The sequence below is a fragment of the Monopterus albus genome, unplaced genomic scaffold (assembly GCF_001952655.1).
Source record: "Monopterus albus unplaced genomic scaffold, M_albus_1.0 scaffold88.1, whole genome shotgun sequence".
NCBI lineage: Eukaryota > Metazoa > Chordata > Actinopteri > Synbranchiformes > Synbranchidae > Monopterus > Monopterus albus.
The window spans coordinates 1,650,694-1,669,340 of NW_018127968.1; the positions used below are offsets into that span (position 1 = coordinate 1,650,694).

The following is an 18,647-nucleotide window of genomic DNA, read 5'->3' on the forward strand; positions in this document are numbered from 1 at the left end:
GTCTCAGCAGCAACCAAAGGTTTTTCTGTACTGCTGCCCGACACAGCGATTAGCATAAAAGGTTAGGTGACAGATGTATTTTACATAAAAGTCTTCTATTGACCAGCATTAAGTGCATTTTGAAACCTCTGCAGACAATTAAAAGCACTGCTGTCAAGCATTAGTGCCACTGTGTCGAAAAGATGTGAGATAACTACACCTTGAAAACCTTGAGCTTGACAATTTCATAAGTTTACTGTGAAGTGTTGTTACTTCATCTTAAGGAGCTGGAAACTGTGCCTCTGTTACAAGGACTGGAACAAATCAGTTTCAGGTCTGTATGTGTGATAATTAAATACACACACACACACACATGCACAGTATATATATCTACTCTTTGCATTTTCACATCTGTTTTGACCCATATTAGAAGGATGGTACAAATGAGACAGTGACTCCTGCAGCGATCAGTAAATTAAATTAAATTAAAAAAAGAAAAACAAGACGGGGGCAAACTAATTACGTAGCTACTCAAAACAGTGGAAAATCCAATATGTTGCAAACTGTTAGATCTGGAAACAAATTTGTAGAGCATGGATAGTTTGATATGTGCTTCAAGTTTCATTTTATTCCCCCCAATAGCATGTGAGATATGACTAGTTATTAAAATGTTTACCAGGTAATTGCTGCCCCAACCATGGGCCAAACAGTAATTTTGAAAATGCCAGAGTGGCGTGATGATGCATGACTCCCTGGAGTTTTATCAAAATCAGGTCTGTGGTGTTTTACTTATTACATGTCATGTGCAGACACATACAGACTCATTTTCCCTACCCAAACTAATTTCTTACACAATGCCATACATGTGTAGAAAACGATCAAACTGTTGCACTGGACTCAATTCTTGTTGAGGTTCTATTAACCATCGGTGCACCATCAATTTTCAGTTGACTTTTAGCTGGAATTGAACACCAGTCTCCATCCCATCCTCCTCCTAATGCTTTATATACTGAGTCACTTAAAATTATCCATTGCTTGTGTCATAATTACTACAGTCGCCTAATGATAATAACCTGTAATAACCTGCTGGCACAGAAAGGCAGTGCTGCTTTTGTCAGCATGTGGAACAGCATTAGGACATTGATGGACTATAAAACCAGCAACCTCCTGCTGTATGATGACACCACACTGCCTGGTGCCCTCAACCAGTTCTGTGACACCCAGAGGGAGGAGGCTTCTCCGCTCTTCACCTCAGTTATGACAAGCTGACACTGGTCCTCAACCAATATGAGGTGAGGACCTTTCTGAGGAAAGTCAAAGCAAGCAAAGCGGCTCGTCCAGAGGGAGTTCCTGGGCGGGTACTGAAGGTATGTGCTGACCATCTTACAGGAGTGTGAACAAACATATTTAACTTGTCACTACACCAAGCTGCTGTTCCAACATGCCTCACACCTCCATGACATTTATGACAATTTCACTAAAAATGAAACATTTTGAGTTTAAACACAGATTAAGGCAGAAGAGTTGCATTGAATTGCTTACAAGTTTACAGGTGTACCTAATAAAGTGGCTGTGAGTGTATATTCACATTCTCCCCCACGACATCCAAACACTTGAGCACACACTTATAATCCTGAACATGTTCTTGAAGGCGACAGATATTAAAAGAGAGCCCGACTTAAAGAAGACTCACATAAACAAACAGCAGCGCGGAAGAGAAGAGAGAACGCATGAAAGAAAAACGGCATTTTCCCTAGAAAGGGCGTTTACAGTACAGAGGCCGATTCTCCCCAGATGCTACACTGAAGAGAACCGCCTGAGGTTCCACAGCCTGATTATACCGAAATCAGTGGTGACGCAACAAGACGAAACACACACATTCACACATACTGTAAACAAATGCAACAACAACAAACAAAAGCACAATACCGCTGCTTTGACTATTACTACTGCTACTATCAATTACGTACTATGACTACTATGTCTGCCATGTCAAACCACTTAACAGTTACAAATCGTTGGCAAAAGCAGCAAACAAAGTCCGTCTGAACACTACACTCATGCAGTATGTGCACGTGACTGCTGATCTCCGGAAAAACCTGCTGATATAACAGCCTTCTCTCTTTCGGTTTCAGGCTTTCCACAACATTTTGACACCTGGCTGCAAGGACTTTCTCCCATTCAGTCACAAAAGTGAGGTCAGGCACTGATGTCACATGACAAGACATGGTGGCCTGTTGTTGACCCTGATGTGCACTACCCATGAGCCACACTCTAATCTAATTACACTCTAATCTACAGATTAAGGGAAATGGTTGAATAAGAAACAAAATGTTTGACAGTTTCTGCAACTTTAGATACTTAAGGAGAAATAAACAACTGTGACACTAGTCTTCATTACCTTCACCGAGGGTGGGCGTTATGCTTCTGCCGGTGTTTGTTGGTTTGTTTGTTAACAGCATAGCTCAAAAAGTGAACGGCTTTTGATGAAATTTTTGGAGATGTAGGGTATATTTTAAATGACTATTCACTATTGCGAGTGCTGCAAAGGCTGCTTGACTGTACATATGAAACCCCCTTGTGGCCAAAGTGTGCGGCTGCACTGCTGAGCACCCGGCGCACATATGGAGATGAAGCCTTGGGTTAGTGACACCGGTCCATTCGTTAACAATGGAAACCGAGTGCTCAGTACACCCCGCTGTGTGAGGCAGGGACTGAAGGAGACTGGCGAGGTGACAGCCCACAGCTGGGGAAAGATCAAATCTATGCAGCGACAGCAAGGCAGAGATTTAGAGCCAGGCTCAAAGCCGTTATCATTTTCATCCATAGGACTGGGATTATGCCACTTTATTAAGTTTTGACATATTTGACCACTTAGACTGAGAATCTGTGGCCAGTCTATCCAGGTAATGCATTGGAATGGACCATCCTGCTTTGTTTTGTTCTGACAGTACGGTCTGTGCTCTGATCCCTGGAAACCCTGTCTCATAAAACTTAGATAGGTATATATTACACACCACTAATTTGTTTTCCCAGTAGTGTGATTACTGCCTGGATTATGCTCACAGGCAACACTTTTGTGAATGAACACAGTGCTACTTTTCTGTTCCACACAGAGGTCATGGGGAGATGGATGTGCTGAACAGTAGCTGAACAAAGCTCTGGACATCAGAGAGTTCACAAAGCAAACAAAGATAAGCATCTCTGTCTGAATTTCCATTCCCCTCTCTGTAGCTGTACTTCTTTCTGCCTCTCTTACCTCTTGTCACTCTCCTGTTATCTCACCTGTCTCTTTCTTCTCCCTCTCACTTTTATTCCCTTTTTGTTTCTCCTCCACTAGGCCAACAGGCCGGGGTGACCTCGTACAGCCTGCTCGGGGGCCTCATCAGGGAGCTGCTGCTGCTCAGTGTCGGGAGGAGGGAGGTCGCTGCGCTCGCTCTGCCTAGGGCATCGTCTATAACTGGCACAGGCTGCTGTCTTTTGCTTCTCTGAACCTGGGGAAGGAGGGTCAAGCTGCTTCTAGGAGGCCTATAATTTTAAAGATCCTACCTGAATCTAAATAACAAGCCAAGTCTTTTGTTTTATATTGAACTTTGGTATTCATTCCTGTGGATAACTGACTAATGTGCATCACTCACTTCCCACCAAGCATATACTGTATGGTTCCTTAGTTTACTATAACCTTCTGTTTTTACACTCCCTGGCCATTTTTTGTTACTTCTGTTGATGAAGGAACAGTTAAATAATTAACATTAATGATTATGTTGATGAGAAAAAATATCTCTTTTAAAGTAAGGGCATTTTGAACTAAACCCTATATGAAATAAAATAAGCCCTTGAATTTCAGAGAAAAAACACAGCTAAGTTAAAATATCTGCTACATTGATAAAGACACAATTCAGTACAGGATGTACTTCTCTCCTCCACTTAACTTCTTTTATTCCTCCCTGTTTTCTTCTTTCATCCTACCTGCTGAGCTACTTCAGTGACTGGGGCAGGATTAGCCCTTTGATTAGTGTCTTTACAGTACTCTTAAAGCTCTTCAACACATGCACTTTACTCCATAAGTGTTCTGGCAAGGGTACCTGATGGCACCAAGATGCAAAATTCACTCAAATAATTTGTCAGGATGTGGTAACCAACTCCTGCTGCATGACTCAAGTGAGAACCTAAACAGTGCACATGTAGAGTAATAATGGTCTGAACACCTAAATATCTGAATATACATACGGCTACTGTATATGTGTAATTGTGCACCTTGTTCCACCTTCTGGAGAGAGAGGTGTAATAAATTTAACAGAGGTTTAAAATCCATGAAATACATTTTAAATCTCTTTAGAAATCTATAATGCAACAACATAATCAGAGTTTTCAGCTTTGATTTAACTTTTCACAGCATGACAGGAAAACACGTTACCTTTAGAATCAACAGCAAGTGAGTATATGAGGAAAAAAATGACAGTCTAAACCTATCTATGGTGTCTTGTTAATTTTAACTTGGATGCTGTCTGTCAGTCTGTGCCAAATAGGCAACATAAGTGAATGGTAAAGCTGAGGTGACACGTTGGAGAGCTGAAGCAATATTCAGTCATTTGCCATGAAGCTTTAAATCCATCTCAGAAGCAGGCTGTGGGATAAATGAAAACACTCTTCTTTGTTGGTGTCAAGCTCACTAACATGTTCCTGTTTTCCACTGCTGACACCACAGTGAGAAGAGGAGCGAATCTCTCCAGAGCAGCAGTCATTTCATGTGTGAATGACAAAAACCAAGCTAGGATTGTTGCATCCTATAAGTGTACCAGTCTGCAGCACATCAGCCAAAACACACACACACACACACTGCTCTCTTAACCCCGTGGTGCAGTAATTAGTGTTTGTGGACTTCAGTAATAGACAGAAGGTGTGTGTGTGTCCATGTGCAAAAGAGAATGTATACCCTCTTCCCTTGGGGACATATACACACACAAACACACGAGTCCCTCCATCAAGCACTCCTGTGACTCCCATCTGTTAAGGTCTCTCAGTGCATGTGCCTGCTGTAGCCACGAGGCACAGGGAGGTGACTTGTCCGACATGGGACTGGCTGCTCCATTCAACAAGGTCCCTATGAGACATACACTCATGTACAAGGGCAAACAATCAACTCCACGCAGTCGATTAGATGTTTGATGTGCACCTTTTGAAGCAAGAACGTGTTGGTAAAGCTAGGTATCTGAGAACTTTCAATAACAATGACAGTATATGCTAGAAACCATGCATACAAAAATCTCAATTAAAGAACATGACATCAGATAAGCCTCCCATGTCAGCCTTCAGTGCCTGATAGGTTTTGATGAACGCATTTCATTTGGTAGTAAAATAAATTTCTGAGGTTTGGTACCCAGCACTGTTTACTGGTCAGTAAATCGTTGTCACTCTAACCTTCTGAAAAGCATTCTAAATATACAGATGCATGACAAATCACAGTATAACCATACAGTGAGGGGATTCGGTGGCTCTGTTGGGGCCACTTGTCCCCTTGGAGGGAAGGGTCACTGCAAATCAATAGTGATCTCCTTTATCCTATGATGAAACATTCAGGTCAGTCATTCATAGTGCACTGCTTGGTTTAGTAGCATGACTGTGAAACTTAAATCCAGACTACATAATCTGCTCAAAGTCCCTTTACCAAGCACCTCACAATAAAAGCCTGCTCAGCCTGGCAAACAGTATCTCCTCCGACCTCTCATGTCCTAAATAGCAAATACCAAATGTTCTCCTCCAACAGGCGATTCAGAGTCCATCAGTCCATACTACTGTTAAATCAAAACCAGGGCAGGGCTACAGTATGTGAGATCTGCATCCAGGGAGCATGATTGTGGTCTTGGTTTTTGGACATGGATTAGGTTTTGTTTATTTATTTTTTATATTGTTGATTGTTACAGTTTGTCTCTGCTTTAGAGCTGTTTTGTGTTGCATGACCAATTTCAGATTGGTCAGTTTTAACTTCTCCTCTGATAATAAAGTAATAATGCATTGCATTGTATCGTACTTCCATCCTGATGACAGTGGTTTCTTCCAGGATGACAGCGAATGGTTTGATGAGTATGAATATGATGTAAATTGTATGTTATGCCCTTCACAGTCACCAGATCTCAAACCAGTTGACCACCATCATCAAAGCACCAAATGAGGGAATATCTTTTGGAACAATGGTGTTCATCCCTCCAGTAGAGTTCAGAGACTTGTAGGATCAATGCCAATGAGCACTGAAGCTGTTTTGGAGGCACACGGTGGCCTGGCACTTCCATGGCTTTATGTTACACAAACCTACACAGTGTTTATAAGTGAAGCCACAAATTCATTAACGTAGCTACTTTTTCATTATGTGCAGATGGAAACACAAGCCAAGCTGAAACAAACTACAATACAATAGAAGCACAAAGTACAACCGCACAGCTGTACTGTGGCACAGAGTGGAGTACAGTTGGTCAACTCAGAAAAAAATATAAATTTAAAAACCAACACTAAGTAAATAAATGAAGAATTCAAAGAAATAAAATACAAATAAAACATCCCATATATAAAATAAATAAAAAAACCCACAATACATTGCATGGGTATTACAGTGATGTGTGTACTGTCTGTTGGGAACATTATTGAAGTTTTACTTCAAAGGCAACATTTGCATACTGGGTAGAGGATGTGGGGGAGCTCCAGGTTAAGTGAGCTTTGAAGGAAATAAGGAATTAAAGAGACTAAATGTTCTTGTTTTGGGTACTGTAACATATCCCGGCTCCTGGCTTCACTCATCTGTCAAGTCTAACGCTGGGCAACACTAACGCCCGTGTGTGTGTGTGTGTGTGTGGGTGTGTGTGTGAGAGAGAGAAAGATGGTAGATGGGAAAGGATGTTCTACTCCACTCATATCACCATCCATTTTTCCAACATCAAACCATTCTCAGTCCCCTATAGTCCATCTACTCACCCCCTTACACACACACACACACACACACACACACACTCAAAGCTTAACTGTGATTATCCTGGTCACTCTCTTCTTGCTCATTCGTCCTTGGAGGGGCACTGGGCCATTACAACTTTTGTCCTCATGGAGTATGTGCGCGTGTGAGAGAGAGAGTTTGAGTGTGTGCGTGTGGTAATAGCATAGTAAATCTGCAGAAGTCTTTTTCCACTCTGCTGTGAGAGCAGCACTCCATCATGCTGTGCTGTTTTATTGGAGCAGATACTCGAGTACAACACAAACACACACACATTTATGTGTAGATAGAAAGGTACTGTGTGTTAAGATAATGTTAAATGCATAAGTAAAAATACATTGTGTAATATAAAGACCCACAAACTCCCAGAGTTGTTGTAGGAGAATGAATGAGTAAATAATAAACTGTATTAATTTAAAATACAAACTGTAGAGTAACAAATTATGTACACATGACACCACACTCTAACAAACATCAGTGCACCCACACACAAACACGCACACACACACAAACACGCACACACACTGCCTGGCAGTAATTCAGTGCACTATTGATTCACTTTCCATCTATAATTCATGATACAACACACACCTCAGGTTAAGTGGAGAGACACACACACACACACAGAATGGGAGTTTCTGAGAAGTAAGACAAGAAACACAACACCACTCGTGGCGTATAAACGTAGACAAACACATACTGTAAGCACAAAACTACACACGTACACAAGTCTAGCCGGCAGCTACCAGGAGTTCATTCATCTCAACCTTGTCTGCACTTCTCAATCACTCCCTTGTTCCTCCTCCTACACATCTTCTCTTTCTTCATTCTTATAAAATATCACACCAACGTAGCTGAGAAACATGATATACACACGTGTATAAATGTAAGGTAGTCAATTAAAACAGTACATCAGTATTGCTGCTAACTGAACACCACATTTTTTTAATTATATGATCTGATTAATATTATTAAATGTACCTATCTTGTGTCACCTTGAATATCTTGCATTTAAACTAACAAATCGGATCTCAGGAGTGTTTCTTTCAGACCAAACTACATTAGTGCATAAATGATTAATTCCTGCAACCAATGTTTTGAGTGTCATCTACAGTACTTTGCATTAAAAAAATGAAAGTTTATAATGATCATTACTGTACTACACAATAATAATTAGGACAATAATCCTGTCAACACTTTCCAAATATTTTTGTCTTTTGTTACTATATATTCCTATAAGAATAAGGGCATTAATAAATGTGTTGACAGTATCACATAATGATTATTTCCACAACAAATTATATAACTGAACAACACTTTCTCTACTCTAACACTACTCTAGGAGCTGAGACAACCAGTCAAAACAAACTATAACTGGTTACACAATGCAAGCACACAGACAGACTTTGTACAATGCTATATAAACTATCATCTTCCCACTGAGTATTCTTTGTGAATATCATCCACAATGTGCTTTAATGACTTAATATCAGGCTTGTGCATCGAGAGCATTTTGACTGACTGAGTGGCTTAGGAAGAGGCAGTGACAGAAGAAGAGAAAACGACTGCAAGATGGGAAGGAGTAGTGACACCAGGCTTTAATGCAGAACGTTCTGGGATGCATATTCATAAGATTACATTCCATCTGAGTTGAGAGAGAAAGAGTGGCTATGTGGAGAAAAAAAAAAACATACATGTACAGCAGAGCTTGTTAAAAATGCAAGATGCTCAGTGCCAGTGGAGTTGTGAAAAACACGGATGTCTTGCCTGATCAAGTGTCCAAAGTGTTGAAGCAGAAGATATTAAGGAAGGCAGGGAGGGAAAAATAACAGGGGAGGAGAATTAGTATTATTTACTGAAAATTAAATCTAAACAGACTAAAAATTAAATGCAACTGTAATATACTAACTGATCAAAAAAATGTTGGCTGTACCAAGCAAGACAAATGATCCTACTTGAGTAGGCAGGAAAAGACTATTTTAGAAATCTGAAAATACATTTTATAAATGCATATTAATTTTCCAGCAGCATTCACAGAAATAAAATATGTAATATTTCACCTTCTTGTATCAGTGTGGGGCTCTTGTTTTGGTGGAGAGTGAAATATCCTGACAGTTATTTTGTGAAACTTTATTAAGTTTGGTGAAAACATTGATTGTCCTTATAGGATGAAATGGCACACGTTAACACACAGACTGTCATATGTTTTGAGAGTCATGGGTAAAAAAAAAAGAAAAGAAGGTTTAAGGAGTCAGAAAATACAGATTTGCACTGTGCCATGGTGAAGGCCTCAGCCCTGGTCTTCACCATGTGAGGGCCTAAGCCACCACAAGCAGAATTAGTTAGGTAACTATCTTGGATTTAAGTTGTAGGTAGATTTTAGGTTTAGACACACACAAGTAATCAAAGAATCATGCACATTTGGTTAATTCTGTATTGTTGATGCATTGCTAATGTGTGCAAAATTTCTTTTTGAATTATCATTTCCCGGTCCATGGATGGAGGTCGTCCCAACAAAAAGATTTGACTGAGTCAGCAGCAGGTTTAAATAACTTGTCATTGAGAAGACAGTATTTGGGGGATTTTGATGGCCTTTGCTCTAAAGGACTATTATTGTGTTGTTTTAGGCTCTGCATTTTCTTTTTTTCATGGTGAACTCTGCCGATTTCATACTTCTGGTCTGTTCCCAAACTAAGCTAATCTGAATTTGTTAGGTTTCTAATCAATAGAAACTGAAAAAGCACACTATCAGTCAAAAGGTTTAGACCCACTCATCCAAATTATTGTGAAGCATGTCCAAATGTTCAGCTGGTAGCATACATTCTGTCCCATTTAGATCTGCCTGCACTACCAGAATGTTGCTGTTTTAAGACATAGTTTATTGCTGTTCACAAGCTGCATGTTGCAGAAGAGAAATGGGGGAAATGAAAATAAGCTGCTGACTATGTCCCTTAATGTAATAATTTAAGAAAAAGAAAAAAAAACACTTGGAGTAGTAGGAAAGACATTGATTTAATTCAATATTCTGTTTCCAACCACCTCTTGTCCCTGACTTATCACCTTGTCAACGCTGTTTCTGGCAAACTCACACTGACATTTGACCTTTCTACACAACAGAGTTCAGTCAGCAGGGTCAGAGGTGTAGCAGGAAGAGGTGGTTCACAAATCTTGTTAGTTTCCTCTGTCATTAGCCCCCAGAGATCCCACTGGGTTTTCATAATGAAGCTGCTCTTTTCTGAAGCCTCTCGCTGCGATTCAAGTAGCTGCCCTCATACTGGCAATGTATGAGAAGCAACTCAATTATTTACAACTACAACATTCAAATGCATGTGTGATGAAATGACTTCTTGAAGACATTACTATTATTGCAGGGCTTAAGGTTTGTGGAGAAGGTTTTTCAGTCTAAATTCAGCCCTCACTTTAGAAGAATAGAGGAACATGAGCTATGATGAGAGAAAAAGACGCAGGGAGCAGGTGAGGTTGCTAGGGTGTGCCCTTTCTATTGGTACCCTCCCTTCACAAAGCCCCCCGTTACTGTGGCAACAGGGGGCCTTGAGTGACAGATGGTGGCTGAGGCATGTTGGTGGTTAAGAGTACTAAATGTGTCAATCACAGTCAGAGATATAAAGAGCCTAAAGCAAAGGTGGCCGATCCCAGCGCTCGAGGGCCACTGCCCTGCTTGTTTTCCAGCTAGCCCTGCCCCGCCCACTGCCGATTACCTGGGTCAGGTGTGTTCAGTCAATCAGAAGCTGGAAGATACCATCTTAGATGAAGGTGGGGTGAAGGAAGACAAAGTGAATTTCAGAATCTTCCAGATATTTCCAGATATTGTCATACCCTTACTACATACCCTACCCTGAGATGTGGATATTATACCATCGATACAGTAGATACAACACTCATGCCCTCCTCTGACACCAAATTAATACTTCACAATAATCAATTCCCTGCACAGATCACATGTAAACAATAAAATAAGGTTCTGATTTGTGGAAGGATGTTCATCTTGTGGGTCTGACACTCTCGTGGAATGACTGATGTAAGTTTAAGATATTTTTAGTACAAAATGTGAGCACTGGATATTGATCGATAAGTGGTTACACACAACAATTCACCTATTAATCAGCTGATGTGGTTTGGAGATCAGTTTAAGTGTTGGAGGCTGGAGATGCCTGCTGTGGATATTGTACTCTGCTCACAGACTGGGGCTTTAGGACACACCTAGGTATGAGGCTCCTCTGTGATGTCTCTGTGTCGGCTGCTGTTTAGACTAAAGCGAGACATAACAGATAGTGACATATCTGACTATTCAAAAAAGGTTAAAAAGATTTGACCTTTCTATCCATTAAACAGTTTAGACATCTGACAGAAATGGTCTGAAATGAACAGACAGCACTTAAGAGATAAGCATGGCCTGATTCAGAACATTGAACTTTACCATAATGTAAGTCACATCTAGAGTTACATCTTAATATAAAAAGCTTCACTGGACTAATATTATCACTACTAGTATTGTCAGGTGCAAGATGCCAACCCAAGACTCATACTGCATTGTGACACGGGGAGAACACACAGCATATCTTTGCGTATCTAGTCTTACACACACACACACCTCTCAAAAGCATGTAGACACATGCAAAAGCACTGAAATCAAAGAGATCAGCAGCCGAGGTTTCCCTGCAGACCCTCCATTGAATACTTGTTGAAAAGGAGATTCCTACATCATGATGTCAGTCGCTCACACAGTACACCCAGTGGTGTACAGACACACACACACACAGATTGACAGTAAAGATGATTGGAGGGGAGCTGCTGGCAGTGACCAATCAGCTTACAGTAACATGTGATGACAGCTGTGTCTGTCTCTTCTATCTGCCTTCCTCTTTGCTCCTTGCACATCCTTATCTTAACATCCAGCTCCTCCTTCCTTCACCACCTGGCATGTTTCTGTCTCTTTAACATGTCACACTGCTCCCTCTTCCTGTAATGCTGTCTCCCTCTGCCTACAGTACCTTGCTTCCTTCCTCCTTTGTCTCACCCTTTTGCTTGTTATAGTTTTTTTTTTTGTTTGTTTGTTTGGTTTTTTTTGGCTTGTTTGTTTTTTCTTCAATCGCAGCCTGTTTCTTGGTTTTACTCAGTTCTCAGCTTCACTTTACTTGGAGGCAGGTTTACTGTCAACAAAAACAAAGACTTTTAATAAGAAACCAACTACAACCAAAATCAGCAACTATGATGACAGGATGTGTGGTCAATTAATAATCATACAGTCATTTGTTGATGATACACTGATGCTTAAGATCTGACTATGTCATGTTTTCTACTTCCAACATGATGGATATGACTTTCAGCTACTGAGTCACTGCAATACTTGACTGTGGAAAAGCCTTCTGAGTGCTTTTTGTGATCACAGTGTAAACAAGTACACCGAGTATAATAAATACTCTCTTAGTTGGCCTTATCCTGGCTTTGACTGCACACTTTCAAAGGTGCTGTAAGCTTCCACTTACTGACACATTAGCTACCAAAACAGTTTTACCAAATTTAAATGATTAATCTTTTCTGTTTCCAATCTCCCCAACATGCCTGATTAGTTGTAGTTAAGTGCTTGAAGGCTGCTTAGGTATTATGTTGACTGAGCATAGAGGGGGGTTAAGTTTACCCCAGTGGCACAGAGGGAGACATTTACTGGGATTTACTAGCAGACTTGGGAATCTTCTATCACTGGGAACCCAGCAAAAAGAGAGAGGGTGCAAGCGAGGAAGTGAACATAGTCCTGACACTGAATAGTAATTAGTTTCATTTTTACTCCAGTGTCATTACTGTACACGTCTCCTCTTCCTCATCACCTCTGTTTCTTCACATTTGTTTACCAGACTTCTTCAAATCTTAAACCTCTAATTATTCATTAATGTATATGACTGTTTCTGCGTCTATGTGATTAGGGAAAACCACAATGATGTCATTTTAACTCAGGACGATTCATTTATGTAAATGTGAATGTAATTGTATGCAACAATGATCATATCTCTGTAAACCAGGTTGACCACTCTTGATTGACAAGCACAAGGACAAATTCGGGTATCTGCAACAAAGAGTCAAATAATCCAGAAATGTAAGAACAAAAATAAGGCTAATTGTCAAAATATATATTTTACGCATCACTCATTTGTACATATAGAAACCAGAGAACCACACACACACACACACACACACACACACACACACACACACACACACACCAGTCTACCTTAAGCTAGGAAAGTTGTATAACCTGCCATTTGGTGATTTTGGACTTTTCATAGTTCTTAGAACTGTTGGAGGAAGTACCACCATTGCTGTGTGTCTGCACTGCAGGAACTGAGGAAGAGCATAGTTCTTAAAACACCATTTTGAGGGACCCTTTTAGCTCCTACTACAGGACAGGTACTCTACCAGCAAAACAGGAACCAGGGCTGACCTAACTGTACACTGACCAGTCAAACACTGAGCCAATGCAGCACTGTCAACTTTCATGTTTTAAAAACCATGTTAACAATATCACTCAATAGTCGTCACCAGTGGCACAGGGAGCTGCAGACCACCAACAGAAGCCTCTGCAGAAGGTTTGTGGCTCTTACATACCTAAAATTAGCAACATATAATGTAACAACAATGTAACGCCAGCGTGTGTTAATAATTGCAAGCTTGTTGGCTAAGCGCTAACCATCAGCCAGTTTCCATCACTTCAGTGTTCCCGCTGGCCGTGGGAATCTAAATAGAAAGAAGCCCTTGGAGGTATGTGGTTCTCGAGGGAGCTCCCCTTTGGGGAGTCCAAAAAGCGTCCAAAAGCGCCTACTGTCACCACAAAATCTGACAAATATAATTCTTTGCTGTGCTTATTGGTAAAATCCCACCTTAAAAAATAATCAGTAAATTCCAACCAATTGGATGTTCCATTAAATCTGAATCTGTATTTTCTGAAATCTACTGTACTTTTTTATACACAACCATTAAGGTTCTCATAAATATTAAAGAACGTCAGGGAAAATACTGTACAATGCATGGCCAGCAGCACAACCGTTTACAGGCTCCATGCCACTTTGTACAGCCTTGTGATGCTGTTAAACACCAGTGTTTCTTCTCCCAGTGAATTTCCAAGTCTGATTCTGTCTAGTACAGTGGTCCGCAGTCATACAAACATTTTAATACTCATTATTTACCATGTACACTTCTATACATTCATACAACGAAAGGCGTCAGAACAAAAAGATGTTCTCACTTCAATTTTGATTTGTCAAACACAGATGAAGCTAATCATTGATCAGTACTGCATTCATTTCAGGCATTGTGCTTGCTGGCTCACCGTCATGACATATGGGACACCTAAATAAACAGAGTTATTAATAACACTATTATCTGCACCTGTGTTGTTCCTGCAAGTGAAAACGTCTGCTATGAAAAAGGTGCATGTCTCACTATCTCACATACAGACACACTTCTTCCCTGAAGCTTATGTGTGATTAATTGTCAGCATATACGTACTGTATAGGTTGCCTGCAGTCGTTAATTTAACACTTCATTACAGCTTGTTAGAACTACAGGGAAAAAGTCTCAGCTTAGAAAATCTGGTAATTAATGCAGCCAACTGAAACACGTTATCAGGAGGAGCTTCACCTACGAAGACAGAGATGTCAAGAGATAATGTGATATTTGACTTTTTTCAAAAACACTTCTGGAGCATAAAGACTCCACTGCTTGCTAAGATACTCATCACCTACATTCAATACATAATCTCTTCAGTAATGTGAACATCTTGTTGATTTCAAAAAAGTTCATCCTCTGAAAGATTAATTTGCCCTGTCCATCTTTTTCCCTTACACATCAATGGATGCTTGTCTGAAAAGAGACACTTCTTACTTACCCAGTGAGACTGGTCTCATCTGCTGCTTCAAACAAATCTCAGATGGACTGGAAAGAAGCAATGATCAGCATAAAAAGGCTTCACAAAATACGTATCCTTCAACTGCTTAGATGAATTTGAATTCTAAAAAAACACCCAGGGTCAGATTTGCTAAGGATTTTTTTGAAATATAAAAACAACATCTACGAACATAAACATTTTTCATGGTGCACTGTCAAACTGTGGGCAGCTCTCCAATTTACACAGTTGTAGCTTTCGCAACGTTTTGTTTGTTTGTTTGTTTGTGTGCTGTATTGATTTCTGTTAAACCTGCAGCTGACCTGTAGGCCCTTCCAACAGTGTATGAATGCAGCAAACATGGATTACCACCGACATTTCCATCAAATTTGTTTCTACCTTAGATATTCATTCTGGCTCTGTTGATATTTACAATATTAGACACTTTACAATTGACAATAATATATTGTAAACATGGGCAGATGTATGACAAAAGCTCCAGACTATTGACAAATCATAAAGTCAAATCAAGTGAGTGAGTGAGAATGTTTGTCAGAATTGATGATACATTGGAAATGATCAGGGCCAATTTAAATCTACTCTCTTATTGAAAAGTAAACAATATTTTTCCAGTCTCTGAGCAAATCTCCATTTCAAAATGCACAGTCTTGTGCCTCCTTGCACCTTGTTACTTTGAAATGCTAATGATGGCTGTGGTTCATGCTGGCTGAGTGTGCTTGTGTGTGTGAGAGAGCCACGGCATGTGTGGTGTCTGGTTTGAATAGCCTTGCTGTTGACTTAATCACTTCGTCAGCTATCATTTATCCCGTTTGTTCTCATTTGTCACACACGCACATGAACACACACATCTCAGAGAAAAGCCCTCTTACTTTCTCTCTCACACACACACACACACACACACACACACACACAGCCCTGATCTGTATCCATCGTAATGGACAAGGGAGGTGAGCGGTGTACCAGACATTACTCTTCGTATCAAATCATAGACTCCACCGCTTCACTAGCTGCTACACATGCACATCCCACTCACATACACTGTAGACACTGCAACTGCCTTCAGCTTATCTGTAGATGTAAAAGCTGAAAGAAAATGTAGTGAAAATGGAAAATGAGGGAACAGAATGTCTGTGCAGATTCTCAGTCATCCAGGTCATAGTAGGCTGAAAAAAAACGTAGAAAAAAATCAGCTGGACTTGGTTTTAGGTAGAAGACGTTTCACCTCTCATCCAAGAGGCTCATCAGTTCTATCTGACTGGTGTTGAGCAGTAGATATTTATCCCTCTGGGTGGTGTTTCAGTCCTTCGACAGCCAACAATGTCCCCTAACGACTGAGTCATTATAGTCTGGTATTAGTGAGCATCGTTACCTGTCTATGAACTGTCACATGTGGACCGACGCCTATTGTCCTGGTGTGAATTAAGGTGGGAACCAACCTCCTCAGTGACACCACCACCTATGAAGCACTGAAGAGGGACCCCACCAGTGGCTACAAGAAGGTTATAGACCGTTTACAGAAGCTGGAAAAGGAGGGAGTTATCGACCAGCGACTATACTACAGACTATACCCCGAGGAGGCCATCCCTTGCCTTTATGGCCTACCCAAAATACACAAGGAAGGAGCCCCACTGAGACCCATCGCCAGCAGCATCAACTCTGTGACTTAAAACATAGCCAAGCACGTGGCCACCATTCTGGCTTCTTTGGTGGGAAACACACAACACCACATAATAAACTCCCAGAACTTCGCTAAGAAAGTCAGACAACTGCAGCTGGAGCAGGACGAGACCATGGTCTCATGAAGGATGACACGCTAAACAACAGGACTAACCTCACCCCAGACCATGTGTGCACTCTGCTGGAACTCTGCTTAAACACTACCTAAAACCAAGTCCAGTTGATTTTTCTATGTCTGTTCATCTAAGGGAACAGAACTGAGTAGAATATATAGCTTCAGCTTTATCACCTAAAGAGGACAGTCTGGGGGTTTAGTGCTCTCTCTCATTCTCTCACTAGCCTAAATCTCTTTCTTTCCACATCTCTTCTCTCAACTGTGACATCTATTCTCTCCTGACTATGTAAAGGATGACTTCTCCTTATTAACACCTATACTTTTGGCCTCAAGTCTATTCAGGGTTGGGTGCTGTGTGTCTACTGTATGTGTGTGTTAGAGAGCTCACTTGGCAGCCAGATGAAGGGAGAGCTCATTGAACAGTAAAAGGAAGGAAGAAGGACAAATATAGGTTTTTCTACACAGTATGTCCTTGGGGGAGGAAGATATAGTAAAAGAATGCCAAAAATGAAATGTGATTGCCAAATCATCCTCTAGAAATGCACTGCAAAAGCTCTTAAGTAATGAGCCTTCTCTAAATATACACAGAAAACAATCAGATTTGCCACATTGTACATCTGGGAGCTCATTTATATAAACTGTGGGGTGGTTTAAAAGCTGTATACACCACTTCCTATGCACAAGTTGGGATTTAGACAAACTTGGCAGGAGCATGTGTGCAGCTCTGAACAACAGTGAAGTAGTGAAATGAAGTTGTTTCAATGAGCCTCCTGACACAGTTCACTCCTGTCTACTGTATATCAAATTACTCTAATAATTATAGCCGGTCATAGGAGACAGTTAAGGTTAATCAAGTGTTTGCTTGTTGTTTCAGAAATGAGATAAATGACAAGAAGCAAATGAAGTGTGATGTGCTTCTGCGCACAAGAAAGGAACAGACTCTTCAGCTCTGCTGTTTTTCTCTGTGTATAACACAGATCAGACCTCGAGATTATAATATAAAGATTCTAAATATGATTATTTATGCAAAAATAAACAGATGATTTAGTCTTGACACTTAGAAAGGAACATATGCTGAACGACAGTGTCAGTAACAAGGACTGTGGACTGTGCAGAGGGAGCTGACAGTTTAGCACATGAGCCTTTTAGCAGTGAGGTGAACTTCAGATGCTGCTCTGATAACTGATGAACTAGATTACAGAATCATTTCGCCTCATGGCACGCTGCACTGTTGTTCACTAGTTCTAAACAGTTTTTTAAAATGGTGTTGACAATCCTCAGATGTCTAAAATGATCTTTATAAGAACAATGGGCATGTACTGCAATTGTTATTTCTTCTCCTGACGTCAGCGCCAAACGGCCCAGACCAAGGGCACTTGGTCCAACTTGATGGCCTGATCCGACCTTTGTTGGTTTGACTGCTTCTGTGTAATCTATGGACAGTTTTAATCATTAGGCCACTGAATCTGCATTTAAGCACACAGTGATTTAAACATACAGAAAACATTATAGAAATAATAAATGAAAAGATAACAATCGCCTGCCCTGAGTACCTTAAGTCCATGGATGTTGTTGGGCTGTCTTGGCTGACACGCCTCTGCAACGTCGCATGGCGGTCGGGGACAGTGCCTCTGGACTGGCAGACTGGGGTGGTGGTCCCTCTTTTTAAGAAGGGGGACCGGAGGGTGTGTTCCAACTATAGGGGGATCACACTCCTCAGCCTCCCCGAGAAAGTCTATGCCAGGGTACTGGAGAGGAGAATTCGACCGATAGTCGAACCTCGAATTCAGGAGGAACAATGCGGTTTTCGTCCTGGCCGTGGAACACTGGACCAGCTCTATACCCTCTTCAAGGTGGCGGAGAGTTCATGGGAGTTTGCCCAACCAGTCCACATGTGCTGCGTGGATCTGGAGAAGGCATTCGACCGTGTCCCTCGCAGCGCCCTGTGGGGGGTGCTCCGGGAGTACGGGGTCCGGGGC

At 41.0% G+C, this 18,647-nt stretch overlaps 1 protein-coding gene across 1 annotated transcript in view; it reads right to left on the minus strand.

Moving 5' to 3' along the window:
- LOC109964386 (SH3 domain-containing RING finger protein 3) overlaps positions 1-18,647 on the minus strand; it is a 91,127-nt gene that overhangs the window by 42,603 nt on the left and 29,877 nt on the right. The window lies entirely within an intron of this gene.